Source organism: Lathyrus oleraceus, chromosome 7 (genome assembly GCF_024323335.1).
Source record: "Lathyrus oleraceus cultivar Zhongwan6 chromosome 7, CAAS_Psat_ZW6_1.0, whole genome shotgun sequence".
NCBI classification, from domain to species: Eukaryota; Viridiplantae; Streptophyta; class Magnoliopsida; order Fabales; family Fabaceae; genus Lathyrus; species Lathyrus oleraceus.
In genome coordinates this window covers 214,691,652-214,709,680 of record NC_066585.1, presented here as the reverse complement: position 1 = coordinate 214,709,680, position 18,029 = coordinate 214,691,652, and positions in this window count along the sequence as shown.

Here is an 18,029-nt window from a genome sequence, read left to right as displayed (position 1 = left end):
TGTATGTTGACTTTTGGTTTAGTCAATAAACCTAAAGGTAACGAAAACCCCGCTACAATATCCACCCCATCATGCACTAAAACAAATGACCAAGAACCCAAACGATCACAAGGCTTGTAAATCATATTAAACAATGGTCGAATGAAATGACTGACCAAATGCATCAATGCACCAAGAAACACATGAATTCAAGTCACGTGTCACCTCTAGTTGTACCATGCTTATTCGAATAAAATGTATGGCTGAGGATGATATGAAAATGTTTGGGGTTAGTGACCTATATTATTATGTGAAGGTTAGGGAGAATTTCAGGGTGTCACAACTGCCCCTATTTAATCTTCTCGGACAAAAATGTATGGATAGCAACGACTTCTAGACAATCAAGGTAGGAGAGGATTAAATACTAGAATACTGGGAAATTTTCCCACCATGATCAAATGGAAATCTATGTGAAGATAGGTCACAAGGAGGTCTTCTTCACTGGAATATGTGGGTGAACAAACATGTCTTTGCGCAGGGCAGCTGCTGAGAATCGGAATATTAAGTGTTAGATGGGTATATGAGTGGCTAGATATGTATGACATATGCCATATGCTAATGCAATATGATTGATTTCTTTTTTCATTTTATCTCCACTAACAAGTTTTTTTTGTTGCACCGAGAACGAATTTTCCACTGGGTGATATATGGTGATTGTGTTTTGGAATAATGAAATGGTTCGCCAGGTCAATCCTAGGATTCGAGATGGCAGATGACCTTACTAGGGACGCCAGTAGGCGAATTGGGAGGTAAATAGTAGGTCGTTAACTTTGAGGTTAGGGACAAAAGCAAAAGCAACACTGATTGATGGGGATTGAAATATTCTGACCTCAATACTGCGACTGAGGTAAAACTGGACATTCTCAATTATGCGGTTGGAAACAAATTATGATCAACATTGGCTCTAAGGCTGGAGAAATGATAGGCGTCCACACTGAGGTTGGAGGATAAAAAGATTGACATTGACTCTAAGGCCGGGAACAAAGGTAGTAGGCGTCATATCTGAGTTTGGGTTTACAGATATCAACTCTGAGGTTGGAGGATAAGAAAATGATACCGCAACTCGTAAGTCGGGAAAAAGAAAGCCATTAAGCTCAGAGGCTAGGGGCGAAAAGGTACATTAACTTCAGCATTGGAAAAAGGTAGACGTTTAGCTTTGAGGCTGGGGTGTGAATGATAACCATCAATTCTAAGGTTGGAAAAGAATAGTAATCGTCAACCCTAAGGTTGAAAAAGGTAAATACCAAGCTGTGAGGCTAGGGGTCAAAAAGGATGAACGTTAACTCTGAGGTTGGACACAGGTAGGCACTCAACACCGAAGTCGGAAAAAGAATGGTTATTGTCAACTCGAAGGTTGGAAATAAAGGCAGTCATTCAACTCCGAGGCTGAAAAAAGATAGTTATTCAGCTCTTCCCGGGGAATAAGGAGACATACAACTCTGAGGTTGGGGGTAACACGGTACATTCACTCTGAAGTGGAAAAAAAGTAGATACTCAACTTTGAGGCCGGAAAAGGACGGTAATCATCAACTCTAAGGTTGGAAAAAGTAGGGTCTAAGCTCTGAGGATAAAAAGAGATACACCGACTCCGAAGTTGGAAATGTAGTTGCTCAACTCTGAGGCTGGGAGCAAAAAATGGTAACCGTCAACCTCGAGGTTGGAAACAAGCAGATACTCAACTCTGAGGTTGGGAAAAGAATGGTAAATAATAATCCTGACAACAACTCTGAGGTTGGGATAAGGACAGGCAACATAAAACCCTGAGGTTGGTTAAGGGTGACAACACTGAGGTTCGACAAGGGGTAACAACCATCAACTCGGGTGCAAAAAAGGACAACAACTCTGAGGTTGGAAAGGGGTAACAACACTGAGGCTACAAAAGGGAGACAACATTGAGGTTGGAAAAGGGAAATATACAACTCTGAGGTCGAATATGGAAGGGATAGACAATAACTCTGAGGTCGGAAATAAGAGAAATAGACAACAACTATGAGGCTGACGCATGAACTGACATCAACTCTGAGGTCGGGTGTAAGACAAAGACAATAACTCTGAGGTTGGGGATAAGAGGGATATACAACAAATATGAGTCTGGAGTACGAATTGGCATCAACTCTGAGGTCGAGTGTGAAAGGAAGACAACAACTCTGAGGTTTGGAATACGAGAAATAGCTAACAACTTTGAGGCTGGAAAGAAGAATGTAGCGTCCATACTGAGGTTGGAAAATCATTTTATATGTTGAAACATTATAGGTCATTTTCTTTAAACCCTAATTTGAAAGTCAACTTCCCTAGGCCATAACTTGCTCAATTTTTATGAGATGAAATATTTCCAAGTTTCACAATCAAATTCAATATGTCTAATTCAACTTTGATGTTTGGAGTGAGAGCTAATTCAACTTTTATGAGCATGTGATATGAGGTTACATTATAGGTCATTTGTGACCTATACCATTAAACAAGTGATTTTTCCAAACTTCAAAAATGCATAACTCTATCATTCTAAATCCCAAAGACATGAAATTGGTTACCATTTTGAAGGTATTTGAAAGAGCAACAACTTTGATGAAGGCACGTTTCTCATTTGAAGCTCACATAAAAAGTTAAGCAAGGTGGAATATTAAGATATATGGCATGACACTTAGAAAAAATTTCAACATGTTGAAATTTCCAAACTTCCACCTCAAAATTATCTATGTTCCATGCTCCAAATAAAAAAGTGTTTATCATCAAACTTGTTCCCCTTGATCCAAGCTTTCCAAAGAACCCAAGTTCCTGCATTTTGGATGAGGTTTTCTAGGTCTGTGCATGGCTTTAACAGGGATGCATAATTGGAAAGAATCAAACTTCAAAAATTTAGTTCACTTTGTCTTTCCAATCAAGCTTCCATTCAGACTTCATTTGGAATCATTTTGGACCTTTTTGCATTGCATCATGGGCCTGCACATGCCCATGCACTCGTGCCATCAACATTGCTAAAATTGGACAAAATTTGAAGTGTGAAAATATCATTCATTCATGCTATAAATACATAACCTCTGTGCTCATTTGAATCACACCTTGCGCGCCAACTTTTCCCCCCATTGAAACCCTTACATTCTAAAGGAAAATTTGAGAAATTTCAATTTGAAATTTGAGTTTGAATCTCAACTGTTAAAGATTCAAGAACTCCAGGATCCAAAGCCTTGCAACCTCTCTAATCACTTCCTCCTAGCTTCTCAAGTGTGATCAGATCGTATTTGGAGCAAGCAACATCAAGAACTGCATACACTACGCCAAAAACTGGAATAGACAGCGCCCCTTAGAGGGCGCTTTATTACAAAAGCGCACTCTAAAGTGAAGAGAAAAAATAAGGAGCATACTATTGGAATAGACAGCGCACTTTAGAGGGCGCTTTTGTAATAAAGCGCCCTCTAAAGTGAAGCGAAAAAATAATGAGGAAATGGAGGGACACCAATAGAGGACGCTTTATTGAAAGCGCCCTCTAAGGGTAACCTTAGAGGGCGCTTTTTAAAAAGCGCTCTCTATGTACATGTACATTTCCAGTTTATAAGGCGCTTTTGGAAAGCCTTAGAGAGCGCTTTTAGAAGCGCCCTCTTAGGCCCCCTTTAGAGGGCGCTTTTGTAACAAAGCGCCCTCTAAAGTGAAGCCAAAAAAAAAATAATGAGGAAATGGAGGGACAATAGAGGGCGCTTTAGTGAAAGCGCCCTCTAAGGTTACCCTTAGAGGGCGCTTTTAAAAAAGCGCTCTCTAAGTCCATGTACATTTCTAGTTTAGAAGGCGCTTTTGGAAAGCCTTAGAGAGCGCTTTCAGAAGCGCCCTCTTAGGCCCCCTTTAGTAAACATTAAGATTATAACATATAAGCTATTTCGTTTACGTAACTGGGTTTTCTCTCTACTGCGATTACTCTCTTCCTCCGTTCGTTCTCCCTCCCTCACCGTCATCGTCGCCGTCGCCTTTTTCTGCTGCTGCGTTCACGTTCACGTCCACCGTCACTGTTCACTTTCTTCTCCATACTTACCGTCACCTTGAAGGTATTTCTCTTCTCCATCGTTACCGTTCACTTTCTTCATGTGTTTGATTAGGGCATTTTCTAAACTTAGTTTTACATTTTATGCATTATGTTGATTAATGTTGTTTAGGGCAAACTGAGTTTTTTATTTCTGATTGAAAACTGATATCATTTGAAGTGTGTTTGAGCTTGTGCTTGGAAGTTTGATGATTATGGATGCAAGTTTGTTCATGTTCCAAACACCATAAGTTTGCATTGGTCTTTTGCATGCAGTAGGTGTGTGTGAGTTTGTATTCAATAATGATAAAAAAAAAAGAGTTTAGATTGTTGTAACATGAGAGAAATGGAAGGTATATGAATGTGTTCACGTATTGAATCATTGTCTTACTTGGGTCTTATTGAATCATTTCTATATTACAGATAAAATGGCTAACCAAGACGATACCCATGACGCGAATGGATCACGTAACAATGTTGAAAAAGAAATCAAACGAGGATTGACTGTTATGAAGTCAATCATTCGTGCAAGAGACAAGGGTGTAAAATTTGAAGTACATTGGAGTGCTGAAGACCAACTAATTGAGCCTAACGGTTCAATGTTGGCAAGTTACATTGGTTTCCTTGTTCGACAACATATTCCGATTACATGTGTCTCAATAGAGGATGGGTATCTACCTAAAGTTACTTTTGTAGTGGTCCAAAAGAGACATCACACCCGTCTCTTTCCTGTCAACCCCAAAGAGACCGATAGAAGTGGAAATATTATGCCAGGTTTTTTCAATATATTTCTCAACGCAGCTGGTATATATATTATCATTTGAATTTATCACTTTTTGCTGATTTTGTTGTTCTAAATTGTCAAAGGAACCGTGGTAGACACCAGCATTTGTCACCCTAGGGAATTTGATTTTTACCTTAACAGCCATGCAGGAATTCAGGTAATATTAGCTATGTCATTTAACTTTATGCCATTGTTTACTATTTGTTGCTCAATCGCCTTTTGACAGTTCTGTGTTATTTGCATTTGGACGTGTTCTTTTTGCAGGGGACTAGTCGACCAACGCATTATCATGTGCTGTATGATGAAAATAAATTCACTGCAGACCAGCTACAGAGTTTGACCAATAACTTGTGCTACACGTAATGATATGATTTGCTTTTTTAATCTTAATTAATGTTTTCTAAACTTGTACTGTTTTCATTTAATTTTAGAAGCCTTCTTATACTATTTTTTTCCATTCAGTTATGCGAGGTGTACTCGATCTGTCTCAATAGGTTTGTTACTCGATTCCCTTTGCTTGTTTTTGTTTTAGGCTATACAAAACTTTAGTTTAACAAAAATGTTATCTTGTATACAGTTCCTCCTGCCTATTATGCACACTTGCTACCTTTCCGCGCTAGATACTACATAAGTGAAGATGAAAATTCTGATTCTGGTTCTGCAAGTGGAAATAAGAGTGCCACCAACTTTGTGTCGACTCTGCCATCTATCTTGGAAAACGTCAAAGAAGTAATGTTTTACTGTTGATCTTGATTTGTCGTACAAGCTTCGAGGATAGATTTGGGAGTTAGGATATTCACCATGCCTTTTTTGGATATACTACTTATGCTGCCATCTGTTTTTTTGGTTGAGCCTTATTTTGTATGGATGTGCGATAGAACTACTAGACAGCTTTTGGATATACAGAACATGTTTGCCACCATGGGTGGATGGGCGTTATTTTGTTTAGTATTGGTTAGAACTACTAGACAGCTTTTGGATACAATGGTCACTGGGTGTTGGTTGCTATGGATCTTTCGAGACTAATAGTGTATTATCTCGATTCGTTATCGGGTGATTGGAGTAAATATCCGAGTATGAAGAAGACGGTTGACGCGTAAGTGAAATTCCCCTAAATATTCGTGTGTATTTGTATATTTAATTATGTCTGTCAGATTGATCTCAATATACGTTTTTATTTTGTTAGGGCAATAATAAAATTTATTGAATAATAACTTAGGGTTTATTTTAATATTATCGGATATTTCATCTAATTTGTTACTAAATCATGAATATGTTTTATTCTCTTAATTGTAGTACTTTGAGGAATACAAATGTTACTCAAGAGCTCATTTGGATGAAATGAAGGATGAATTGTGTCAATTCATTGTTGATCAAAGAATCATATAGCTAGGTTGTATATTGTTGTACATATATGTATGGAATGTTGTTGTTGTATGCTGTTGTTGTATATATGTTGTATATTGTTGTTGTACTTTTACTAAATCATGAATATGTTGTTGTATATTGTTGATCAAAGAATCATATATTAATGTTGTATATATGGAGGATTAATGTTGTATATAAATGGATTCATGTTGTATATATCAATGGATTAATGGTGTATAACATTGGATTAAAGGATGAAATCAATATGAATTTTACACTTTTGCAGCATGCGAACAGGTTACCAATTAAATATCCACTGTTTTTCAAACAAATTTTTTAAAATAACTAACACTTTAGAGGGCGCTTTGTCCAGAAAGCGCCCTCTAAACACTTTACATTGACAACTTTAGAGGGCGCTTTTTCCTGAAAGCGCCCTCTAAACACTTTACATTGACAACTTTAGAGGGCGCTTTTTCCTGAAAGCGCCCTCTAAACACTTTACATTGACAACTTTAGAGGGCGCTTTTTCCAGAAAGCGCCCTCTAAGGTGTCCCTTTATGGACCACTCCAGAGGGCGCTTTTTTCTGAAACCGCACTATAATGTGGCCACTTTAGACAGCGCTTTCTCCAGGAAAACAAAGCGCTGTCTTTACCTATGCCAGCGCCACTTTAGAGGGCGCTTAAAAGCGCTGTTATAGGCCAAAATAAGCGCCCTCTTTTCCCTTATTTGGCGTAGTGCATAATATTGAAGGTAATTTTTAGAAAACTTCATCTCTTCGATCCTCTCTCAATTCTACTCAATTCTCTTGGATCTATGGTTGTCTGAAGTCCTACCAATGTAGGCAAGAAGATTGAGTTGATTAGAGGTCAAATCGAAGAAACTCAGTTGACACACCTCAAAATTCAACTCCTCATATCTTTCTATATATGTGGAGTTAGTTAAAATTGAGGTGAGATTCGTGCTCTACGCCATTTTTTCTTTCAGATCATGTCCTCCTTTTTCATTTGTGTGATGGTAATGACTGAACCAGACCGGTGAGCCTCGCCTGAGAAGGTGACCGGAGGTCCAACGCCGATGGTGTGCTGGACAGGTTCTGAGCCACATGATCATTCCAAAATGTTTTAATCTCACGCATCAATTGTGAATACCAGATGTGTGGATGACTTGACTAGCGTGCATCATGGAACGCACGTTTTAGGCCACTTGATCTGCCACCTCAATTAATGAGGGAGATCAAGTGGCTCACATTTTTTGCTATTTTCTGATTTTCATTTTAATCCTTTTATTTTCATTAATTCATATTAATTTTAATATTGATCCAACAAATATGAGAGTTTCACCAAGAAATTTCAAATAATTTCCTCTTTCATATTCTGAGTTAAAATTATTTTTTGGATCATTATTAATATTTTTCATGATTTAATTGATTTTGTGATTATTTTTAATTGTTTAAAAATACTTTTAAGTCTTTAATAATTCTGAAATAAATTCTCCAAGGTCCTTTGACCTTGTTTGACCTATGATAAATCTCATGGGCATTTTTTTTGTGTTTTGATGAGGATTTAGGAATTTTACAAACCATATTTAATTTAAATGTATTATTTTAGTCTTTTTAATTGAATAAATGCCAAATATTTTTTTGACCAATTGTGATGATTTATTTGAGTTTGACTCTTGTTGTTGGGCATTGGTCAAGGTTGATTTGATTTTGTCAAGTTAATATCATTGGATATAGGGGATTGATGAAATGTACATTCCATCTCCCAAAATGAATGGATGATATTAATTTAGTAAAATTCCTCCTTTGATCAATTTGAGTTTTGATCCATTCCCCTCCCTCTTCATCTCATCCCCATTTTTTATGCATTCATCTCCTTTGGCCTATGATATCTCAAAGTCCTAAAGCTAGTTGATTGAAAAATTAACATGAGTATGGATGAGATTAGGCCACCTCTTTTGCATATTCTTTTTGTGTGTGGTATGTTTCATGAGCATAGTCCATTATACTATGTCTCTAACATGCATTACACCAAAATTATATTGCCCAACCTCAAATAGTTGTGACTTCTACATAAGTTCAATTACGATTGCTTAACATAGCACTAAATTTGTGACACAAAAGGCATAACATTCTAGTTAGTGAGATTGTAAGTCTCCCCTCTTTCATGGTATTGTATGGAAACTTGGCTTTTTTTTCTTCCTTTGAAAGATGTCTTGGCTCAAGGATCCATGCTTGTGATAAGTGGGTTGAGTGTTCTCAAAAGAATGTCTTAAAATGAAAAGCAAAAGCAAAACAATACTAACTTTTAATAACAACTATCTTTTAACATCAAGCCATTTACTTTAATGTCATTTAATTTTAGCCTTTTATTCATTTGTCATTATTCATACCATTCTAATTGTTTACGTTAATGCAATTTTCACTTTGTCCATTTGGACCATATTGTGTGATATATCTTGTTTGTGTATATTTTGCTTGCTTGTGTGGTCTTTGACCATTAATGTACATAATAACAACAAAAACCCTAAAAAACTTTTGTGTGGACTGTTGGCTTGATCTTGGACAAAAGGACTTAGAAATTAGGCAACATTCCTATGCTAAAGGACTTGGCCAATGCCGACTTTCTATGAAACCAAGTGCTTGCAATTTGAAACTTCATCTGATACATCATTCAAGATCCCTCAGAGTTCATCTGCAACATGATCATTGTGAAGCTGTTATTTTGAACTTATGACTTGTGGAATTCATCTGTTACATGGGCTAATTTGAAAAAGATCATGGAATGGCTAAAGCTTGGATGTGGCTATCTTTATTTGATGCCTTTGCTCTTCAAGATAATATAATTATGCATTTGTGTGTTGCTTAATTCTAAATGTCCCAGGGAATTCTGGGTTTTTATTGACATTCTTGTCTATTAGATTGCTACCCATTGGTCAGATCCTTTCAACTCTTAACTTTTAATTTTATGCATAGGATTAGTCTCTTCATCTTCTCCCCATTTCTTTAATTTCAAAATCTCTCCCTCCCTTTTCAAAATCTTCTTTGATTGAACTTATTTTGTTCAAAACTTTGACCACTTTGCAAAAAGATAGAAACTTTGGCCTTATGGCATTGCATTTTCAAACTTCTTTTCTTATATCAAATTTGTAAATAAACTTAACTATACTTGACTTAAACTTTCAGAAAAGCCAAAAAGAACTAACTCATTCAAACCATTTTTTAGGCCTTTGTTCCTTTCTAATTTAATTTTTGTTAAAAGCAATGCATCCACTTTCAAATTTGTATCACGAACTACGAGGTTTTGATCCCTCATTTTTATGTTGGTAACTAGGCACAAGCCTGAAGGTCTTGTCAAACACAAAAATATAATTAATGAATTCTTTTCTCATCCCCCCATTCTATTTATTTGTAAACATCATTTTATACCAAATACATATGCACATAAAAAGGGCTCCCTAGGAGTACCTAGGACACTTTGGGTGCTAACACCTTCCCTCTGTCTAACCAACCCCCTTACCTGTAATCTCTGACATTTTATTAGTTTTGATTTGAAAACTTCTTACTTTTGGGTTCTGCTCGTACTTTTTCCCTTTTCCCTTGGAAACAATAAAAGCGTGGTGGAGACTCTTGTTATTTGATGTCTAGCTTATCCATAGCTTGATGATCATGAATTCACCGCTATAGAAATTAAGTGGCGACTCTGCTGGGGAGTAGTCTCCAGTGGGTTTAGCCTACTTTTTGTGTGTATATATTTGTATATATGTGATGTTTGTATATATGTATGTGTGATATAATCTTCTTGTTGTGCTTGGTGATCTCTGAGTGGTGAGATAATTTCTAACCCGAACTTTAGTGCAATTAAGATAGGAGGATGGTATAGTCATGTTCGACTTGTGTGGAGTAGTCCTTAACAAGTTGGCTTGAGATCCATCTGCTCAATGGAGACTCTTTTGGATTTGGAAATGTCACACAAGTATTTATGGTTAGGTATTACTATCTCTATTTTGGGTCCGAGAAGCTGAGGATCATAAAACATTTACGCCCTCTTGGCCTATTTAGGACATAGTGCCGAGGCTATTCAAGTGTAGACTTGATAACAGTTGTTACGCGATACTACACTCAGAGGAGTTTCCCTTGAGAATATTATGGGTTGATGAGTCAGTCATCTTAATCTGTAATATCCGATAGATGGAATTAAGACTCTGGGAACTTTTTAGAACATGATCTATAGGTTTTATCCTTAGTTCACTCCTTTGGGATGGTTCTTACCCAGACTCCATGCTCGTGACTTACAACAAACCTTTGATTCTTGGTTGATCCAATCAAGTCTTGTCAATATCAATGGAACTTGGGTGTTGATAAGGTGTAAACCATAATCCACCAAAAATGGATGATTGATCTTGACAACGACTTGATTCATCCCTTGACCTTTGTTTGCCTTGTGTGTGATCCCTTATTTGTGATTGTTGCATTCATGCATTCATGTACATCATAACATTCATCACACGAAAATTTCAAGGAACTGAGGTATTATTTGCAAATATTTTCAGATCATGGATTGTGGACGAAGGAACACTAATGTAAGAACAAAGTTGGTTCTACAATATATCTCTAAGATTTTGATGATAACAAAGGATGAAACAAAAATGGTACTCTAACGATATTTTTTCTTAGCGTGCAGGACTCTGATCCAACATCAGATAGAAAATTACATCATATATAAAATTTTCGATTATCAAATGCTACTCAGAAAGAATGTGTCCAGGAGGCTCTGATTCTGATCAACGCAGATACCAGCGCAACATAAAGAAGTCAGAGAACATACCTGAGACACACAAAATACAAAAACTCTTAAATTTCCTTCTTATCTTTCACGAGCTGCTGCTCTTACGTGAAAAGCTATTGTTCTTACAATTTTGTAATTCTTGCTTGTTTGTTAGAAGCACATTACATTACAATTTATACTCTTGCTTAAAGTACTTCCTCAAGTGACTCTGTGTAGTCTAAATACTTGAGAGGGACAAGAGATTATTCTCTTAGACGATTGGTTGTGTAATCTTTCAAGATTAGTGGATTAAGTCTTTTTTGAAGGAGAAATCACCTTGGCCGGATGGACTGGATTAACTTTGAATTTCAAGCGAACCAGTATAAAATTTTGTGTCATATCTTTTTATTTTGTGTATGTCTGATTTCTGAAAAAGTTTTTATTTCCAAAACAATTCAAACCTCCTTTCTTGTTTTTCTCAACCTTCAATTGGTATCATAGTTATGGCTCTGTTATTGATTTTCTAATCAAACACTTAACAGTGTAGAGAGATTCAGCGTGCGAAAAACTATGGCCAACACCAATGAAAGAGATAGTTACAATGCTAAACCTCCAAACTTTGATGGAGAAAAATTTGATTATTGGAAAGACAGAATTAAAAGTTTCTTTCTGGGCTACAACGCTGATCTATGGGATATTGTCACAATTGGCTACACACCACCTGTGACAGACGCTGGCGTTGCTATTCCTAGAAGCAGAATGTCAGATGATCAGAAGCATGAATTCAAAAACCATCACAAAGCCAGAACGATACTACTAAATGCTATTTCCTACAATGAATATGAAAAGATCACCAACAGGGAAACAACTAAAGAAATACTTGACTCCCTGAGGATGACTCACGAAGGAAATTCTCAAGTCAAAGAAACAAAGGCTCTGGCTCTAATTCAGAAATCTGAAGCCTTTAAAATGGAGGACGATGAAGCTATAGAGGTAATGTTTTCTAGATTTCAAACTTTAATTGTAGGACTCAAAGTGCTGGATAAAGGCTATACAACTGCGGATCATGTCAAAAAGATTGTTAGAAGCTTGCCAAAGAAATGGAGACCCATGGTCACAGCTTTAAAGTTGTCAAAAGATCTGAACAATATCAGCCTTGAGGAACTCGTCAGTTCACACAGAAGCCACGAGATAGAACTGGAGGAAGATGAATCTCAAAATAAGATCAAGTATGTAGCACTAAAGTCCAGATCTGAAAGATGCAAACCAGATAGAAACAAAGCCTTCCAGGCTGAAGAGGAAGACAATGACGACTCTGAGAAGGAATACTCTAACGACGAAGAAGAATTATCCCTTTTAACCAGAAGAGTAAAACAACTCTGGAGAAAAAGGAATAATAACTTCAGAAGACCAAGACCCAAGGGAGAACGCTCAGAATCAACTTCCAGAGTGTAGCGGGGTTTTCGTTACCTTTAGGTTTATTGATTAAACCAAAAGTAAACATACAATTCGAGTCGGCACCGCACTTTTATTTGTCCAAAGGAAAGGCTAAAAAGCGAACAAAAGCCAAGTAAGAAGTTTTATCAGATAAAAAACTAATAAAAATGTCAGAGATTATGAAATGGGAAGGTTTTACGCACCCAAAACATCCTTAGTACTCTAAGGGAACCCTTTTTGCAAATATGTGTTGTAGGTTGGTATTTGTGAAAATATGTGCAAAAGATTAGAAGGATGAGAAGAGAATAGATTATATTTACAAATTTGTTGTTTGAATGGATGAACTCATTGCCTACGTACCATCACAAAGGTAGGATCAAAACCTCGTAGTTCGGGGTAAAAATCACAAAGATTGGTGAATTGATTTGATTAAAAGCCTTAAGGTCTTTTGTTATCAAAGGGAGAAAACTCAACCTAAACCAACAATCCACCATGTGAGGAAGGCTTCAACATACTAGCGAGGGGTTAACCCTATAATAAGTATGGAAGGCTTATAATTCAATCACTAAGGATGAGGTGAGATTTACATCAACCACTATGATAACTCAAACCTATGACTAATGTTTATGAAAAGGTTTTAACAAAGGTGGCCATTGGAACCACAAAAACAACTTGAAGTGAGTTATATTTACAAGTTAGACTTATTTACAAAATGAAGCCAATGTTGGATTAAGGTTTATTCACAATGAGTATTGATGAAAAGAGTTTGAAAAATCAAAGGCATAAGGCCTAGGTTTCTAATTTGAAACAATGTAAAAGTTTGAAATAAAAGATTTTTGGCTTGGGTTAGAGTGAGGAGAAGAAGAGAAGGGCTAGTCCTAAAGCAAACAAAGATAAGAGAGAAGATAAAACCCTTGGAGTTCCTTTTCTTGAAATCATAGAGATGATTCAAGATGCTCCTTTCCTTTGGATTTAGCAAACATTCAAGCAATCAAACAAATATATTCAAGCTCCTAGGATCTCCATTTGGCTTGTCTCTCTTAACTTGGCTACTCATGACAATGGTCCTCCTTACTATCTCAAGATGGAATCCCTATCACACAAGAGCAAACATCAAAAAGTTCACAACATAATAAGGGAAATGGACAAAGAATAAGTTTTGTAAAGGAAGTCCTTTAAAGTCAACTTTGAGATTTAGCATTCTAAAGGCATGAGGCCTAGTTGCTCTTCAACAAGTTTTAGCATTCTAAAGGCATGAGGCTTAGTTGCTCTTGAACTCCTTTAAGCATAGGTATATCCTAATTCTAAGTCCTTTCTCCTTTTTGCATAAGGTTCACACAAAACAAAGACAAAACAACCACAAGGCAACAATATATTTATATACAATAATAAGCTCAAATGAGCAAAAGGAAAATGACATAAACATAAAATATGTGCTCAAGTGAGCAAAATGAAAAGGAAGTGTGAATAAATGAGCAAGAAATAAAGTGCATTAAAGTAAAGGGCAAAAAATTAAATGCTCAAATTAAAGGTAGTAATTAGTATGGTTATGTTAGTTTGTCATAAGACAATGTAGCGCTATGTTAAGCAATCGTAAGTGGATTAATATAGTAGTCACATCTATCTGAGGTCGGTCAATAAAACTATAGGCAAATAAACACAAGTTATAGTTCATGACTAGTAAGCCAAGCTCCACAAACTTGCCATGCCAAAAGAAAAGAGAAAGGCCTTGTATGGACTTTAGGTTTTTTGCGTGACCAAGAAGCAACCTATCTTGGACACAAAACAACTCACTTGATCTTGGATCAAGTTGAGTTTGGTTTGGATCAAAGAAGGTTAAACCTCTCATTTGTCAAGACTAACCATAAGACATTAACTCATTGGCCAAAATATATATAAAAAAAATGGGATGAAGATGAAATGAATGAAAAGAGAAATCAAGCCTCAAATCCAATTGGTCAAAAGTGAACCAAAACATCATCAATCAATGTTAAATAGAGGAGAAATGAAGGTTACAAGTCAACAAGTCCAACATCTTTTTTTGGTATTTTTGGAATTAAAATAATGCAAAAATAAAATAAACAAAATATGGTCAAACCTCAAATTTAATTCAAATCATCTTCAATAAGTCCAATTAAATTCTCGTAGGTCTAACATGGTCAAACAAGCTTTGACAAATTTTCTCAATAATTTTTTAAATCAGAAACTATTTTAAAACAATTAAAAACAATGAAAAATAACACAATATGAATTAAAATCTCAAATAAATCTCAAATCAAATAAGAAATTGATTAGACTATTTTTCATTGACTTATCATCATCCATAGGTGTTAGAAAAATATTTTTGGATTTTTCAAATATCCAAAAGTATTTTAAAATGAATTAAAACTATTAAAAAGCAAATAATTCACAAAAAATATTAAATGAAGTCAAAAAAAATAATTAAAAATCAAAATATGAAACTAGATTTTTCAAGAAATTTTTTGGCATTGGTCTCATATTTTTGTGACTTCAAATAAAATATTTATGAATTTTTGAAAATAAAAGGAATTAAATGGAATTAACAGAAAATAAGAAAAATAGCAAAAATGCGCAGCCACAGGATCACTTCATTAATTGATGTGGCATGGCATCAAGGGCTCAGGGGCGCGGATACACGATGTGCCTTGGTCAAACGTGTAACACCCTTCTAAAATACCCCAATAATTAATTAAAACAACAAAATATAAATCAGAGTAGATATGCAATTTCAGGGTGTCACACTTTACACTTCACACCATTCACCATAATATCTTGTCACGCTCATTTATTAATCAAAATAAAACATTGCATAATTCGCAGCGGATAGAAATCTAACAACATGCAAACCATGTAACACATTACATGTAAAGTTGTTCAATCAACCAAAATGAAAACAAAGTAAAACATCCCGTCCCGATGTTACATATACCAGAGCATGACCCACTAAGGAACTACACTAGACTCCAAGCACTAGCTTCTACTCAATCACTGCTCGTTACCTGAAACATAGTTGTAAGGGTGAGTTCCTTAATCGATATAATAAACATTATAAAATATCATGTAATGTTAAGTAAATTAACACATTCATCACCCTAATCATATCACACATTCAGCAACGGCAACATCAACTCATAATCACATCAACACAAACACAAAACACACGTATAAGATTGGAATACATCCATTCATATTATACGCCATACATACATTATGTAATGAGACTCCATGCATGCGGTACCGACTATTCGTGAACACATAGTTCAACCTCACCGATCAAACCCAGATACGGCTACCAAGCTCACTAGTCCCACTCATTTGAGACCTAGTGACTCACTCACTAATTCCTCACCATGGGAATTTGCTACCACCATAAAGGCCATGCTATGCACGCTAAATCACCTAGCATGCAAACATCAACAACAATCCATAACAACTCACTCACTAATTCCTCACCATGGGAATTAGCTACCACCATAAAGGCCATGCTATACACGCTAAATCACCTAGCATGCAAACATCAACAACAATCCAAGATAGACATATGCTCACACTCTAAGCCATAAACAGTCCATTCACAATTGCATACATAACAGATACATTCATAGCATTATGCATACCATCATACATCATCAGCATATTTATCACAGAATCATATCATATCATGCCAAATAATAAATCACAGTATTAGCACACTCTACTAATACCTATACTGCTCAAAACAACGGGAAATGATCCCTACTATATCATCCATCAGCTAAATTACATCACTCAGCTGAAACGACCAAAACTGCACAACAACAGCTCAGGAAAAATCAAACTTCTGCCCATACGCGTATAGCCTGTCCCATACGCGTATGATACGCGTACCCCTTCTCCCATACGCGTACCAACAGAGACAAAACTACGTTAGAACATCATCTTCTTCATTCATACGCGTATGGCCTCACTCCATACGCGTACCAGGCCATCTCATACGCGTACGGCCTAGTGTCATACGCGTATGATCAGGAACCAAATTCCAGACCTGCTATGGGTTTTTCTCTGCTACGAGATTTCTCAAATCCAACCTTCCACAGTCCAATTTTTACACAGCATTCGTTCATATTATCTAACACAGATCATACCCATTCAATTTCACAATTTCTAACCTTATTACATCTAATTCCTACGAATTTTCTTCAATTATAGACCCATATCTCATTCATCCACAAATTCACAATTTGCAACATTCATCATCCTAATTAGATTCGATTCAATGGTTTATTACTACCCATTACATGTTAACCCATAATACCCATTAAACGACGATAAACCCCCCTTACCTGAGTTAATCCGGCAAATCCTTTAGTTTCAAGCTTTTCCTTTCTTCAACCCTTGCTCTCTTGCTCTTCCTCTTTGCCCTTTTTCCACTTTTGAGTCGCTTTTCTGCTTTGACGTGAAAAACCTTTTTACCAAAAGGGACTCTTTTCTGATTCCAACTTTATATTCCAATAATATTCCAATTATTTAATTAAATTAATAAATATACTATTAACTTAAATTAAATAATTATCATATTTTATCGGGGTGTTACAACTCTCCCCCACTAAAAGAGTTTTCGTCCTCGAAAACATACCTCAAGCGAATAACTCTGGATAAGACTCCTTCATCTGACTCTCAAGTTCCAAAGTCACATTGCCACCTGCTGGTCCTCCCCAAGCTACCTTTACCAAAGCAATCTCTTTACCCCGCAACTGCTTCGACTCTCGATCCTCGATCCTCATAGGTGATGTTTCAACAGTCAGGTTATCTCTCACCTGTACATCATCTACTTGGACCACATGCGACGGATCAGGAATGTATCTCCTCAACTGAGACACATGAAAAACCTCATGCAAATTCGCAAGTGACGGCGGTAAAGCGATACGATAGGCTACCTCCCCTATCCTCTCCAAAATCTGATAAGGACCAATAAATCGAGGTGTCAACTTCTTCGACTTCAAAGCTCGACCAACCCCAGTTATCGGAGTAACACGAAGAAACACATGATCTCTTTCTTGAAACTCAAGCGACTTCCTCCCCTTGTCGTGATAACTCTTCTGACGACTCTGAGCAATCCTCATCTTCTCCTGAATCATCTTAATCTTTTCCGTGGTTTGTTGAACAATCTCCGGTCCAACCACAACACTCTCACCGGACTCATACCAACATAAAAGTGTCCGACATCTCCTACCATACAAAGCTTCAAACGGTGCCATACCAATGCTCGAATGAAAACTATTGTTGTAGGTAAACTCAATCAAAGGTAAATAACAATCCCAAGCACCTCCCTTTTCCAAAACACAAGCCCTCAAAAGATCCTCCAGTGACTGAATCGTCCTCTCAGTCTGCCCATCAGTCTGCGGAAGATATGCAGAACTCAATCTCAGCTTAGTTCCCAAAGCCCTCTGCAAACCTTCCCAGAACTTCGATGTAAATCTAGGATCTCTGTCCGAAACAATACTCGACGGAATACCATGCAAACTTACAATTTTCTCAATATACAACTCAGCTAATCTCTCTAACGGATAATCCATTCTGATCGGAATGAAATGAGCCGATTTTGTCAATCTGTCAACAATCACC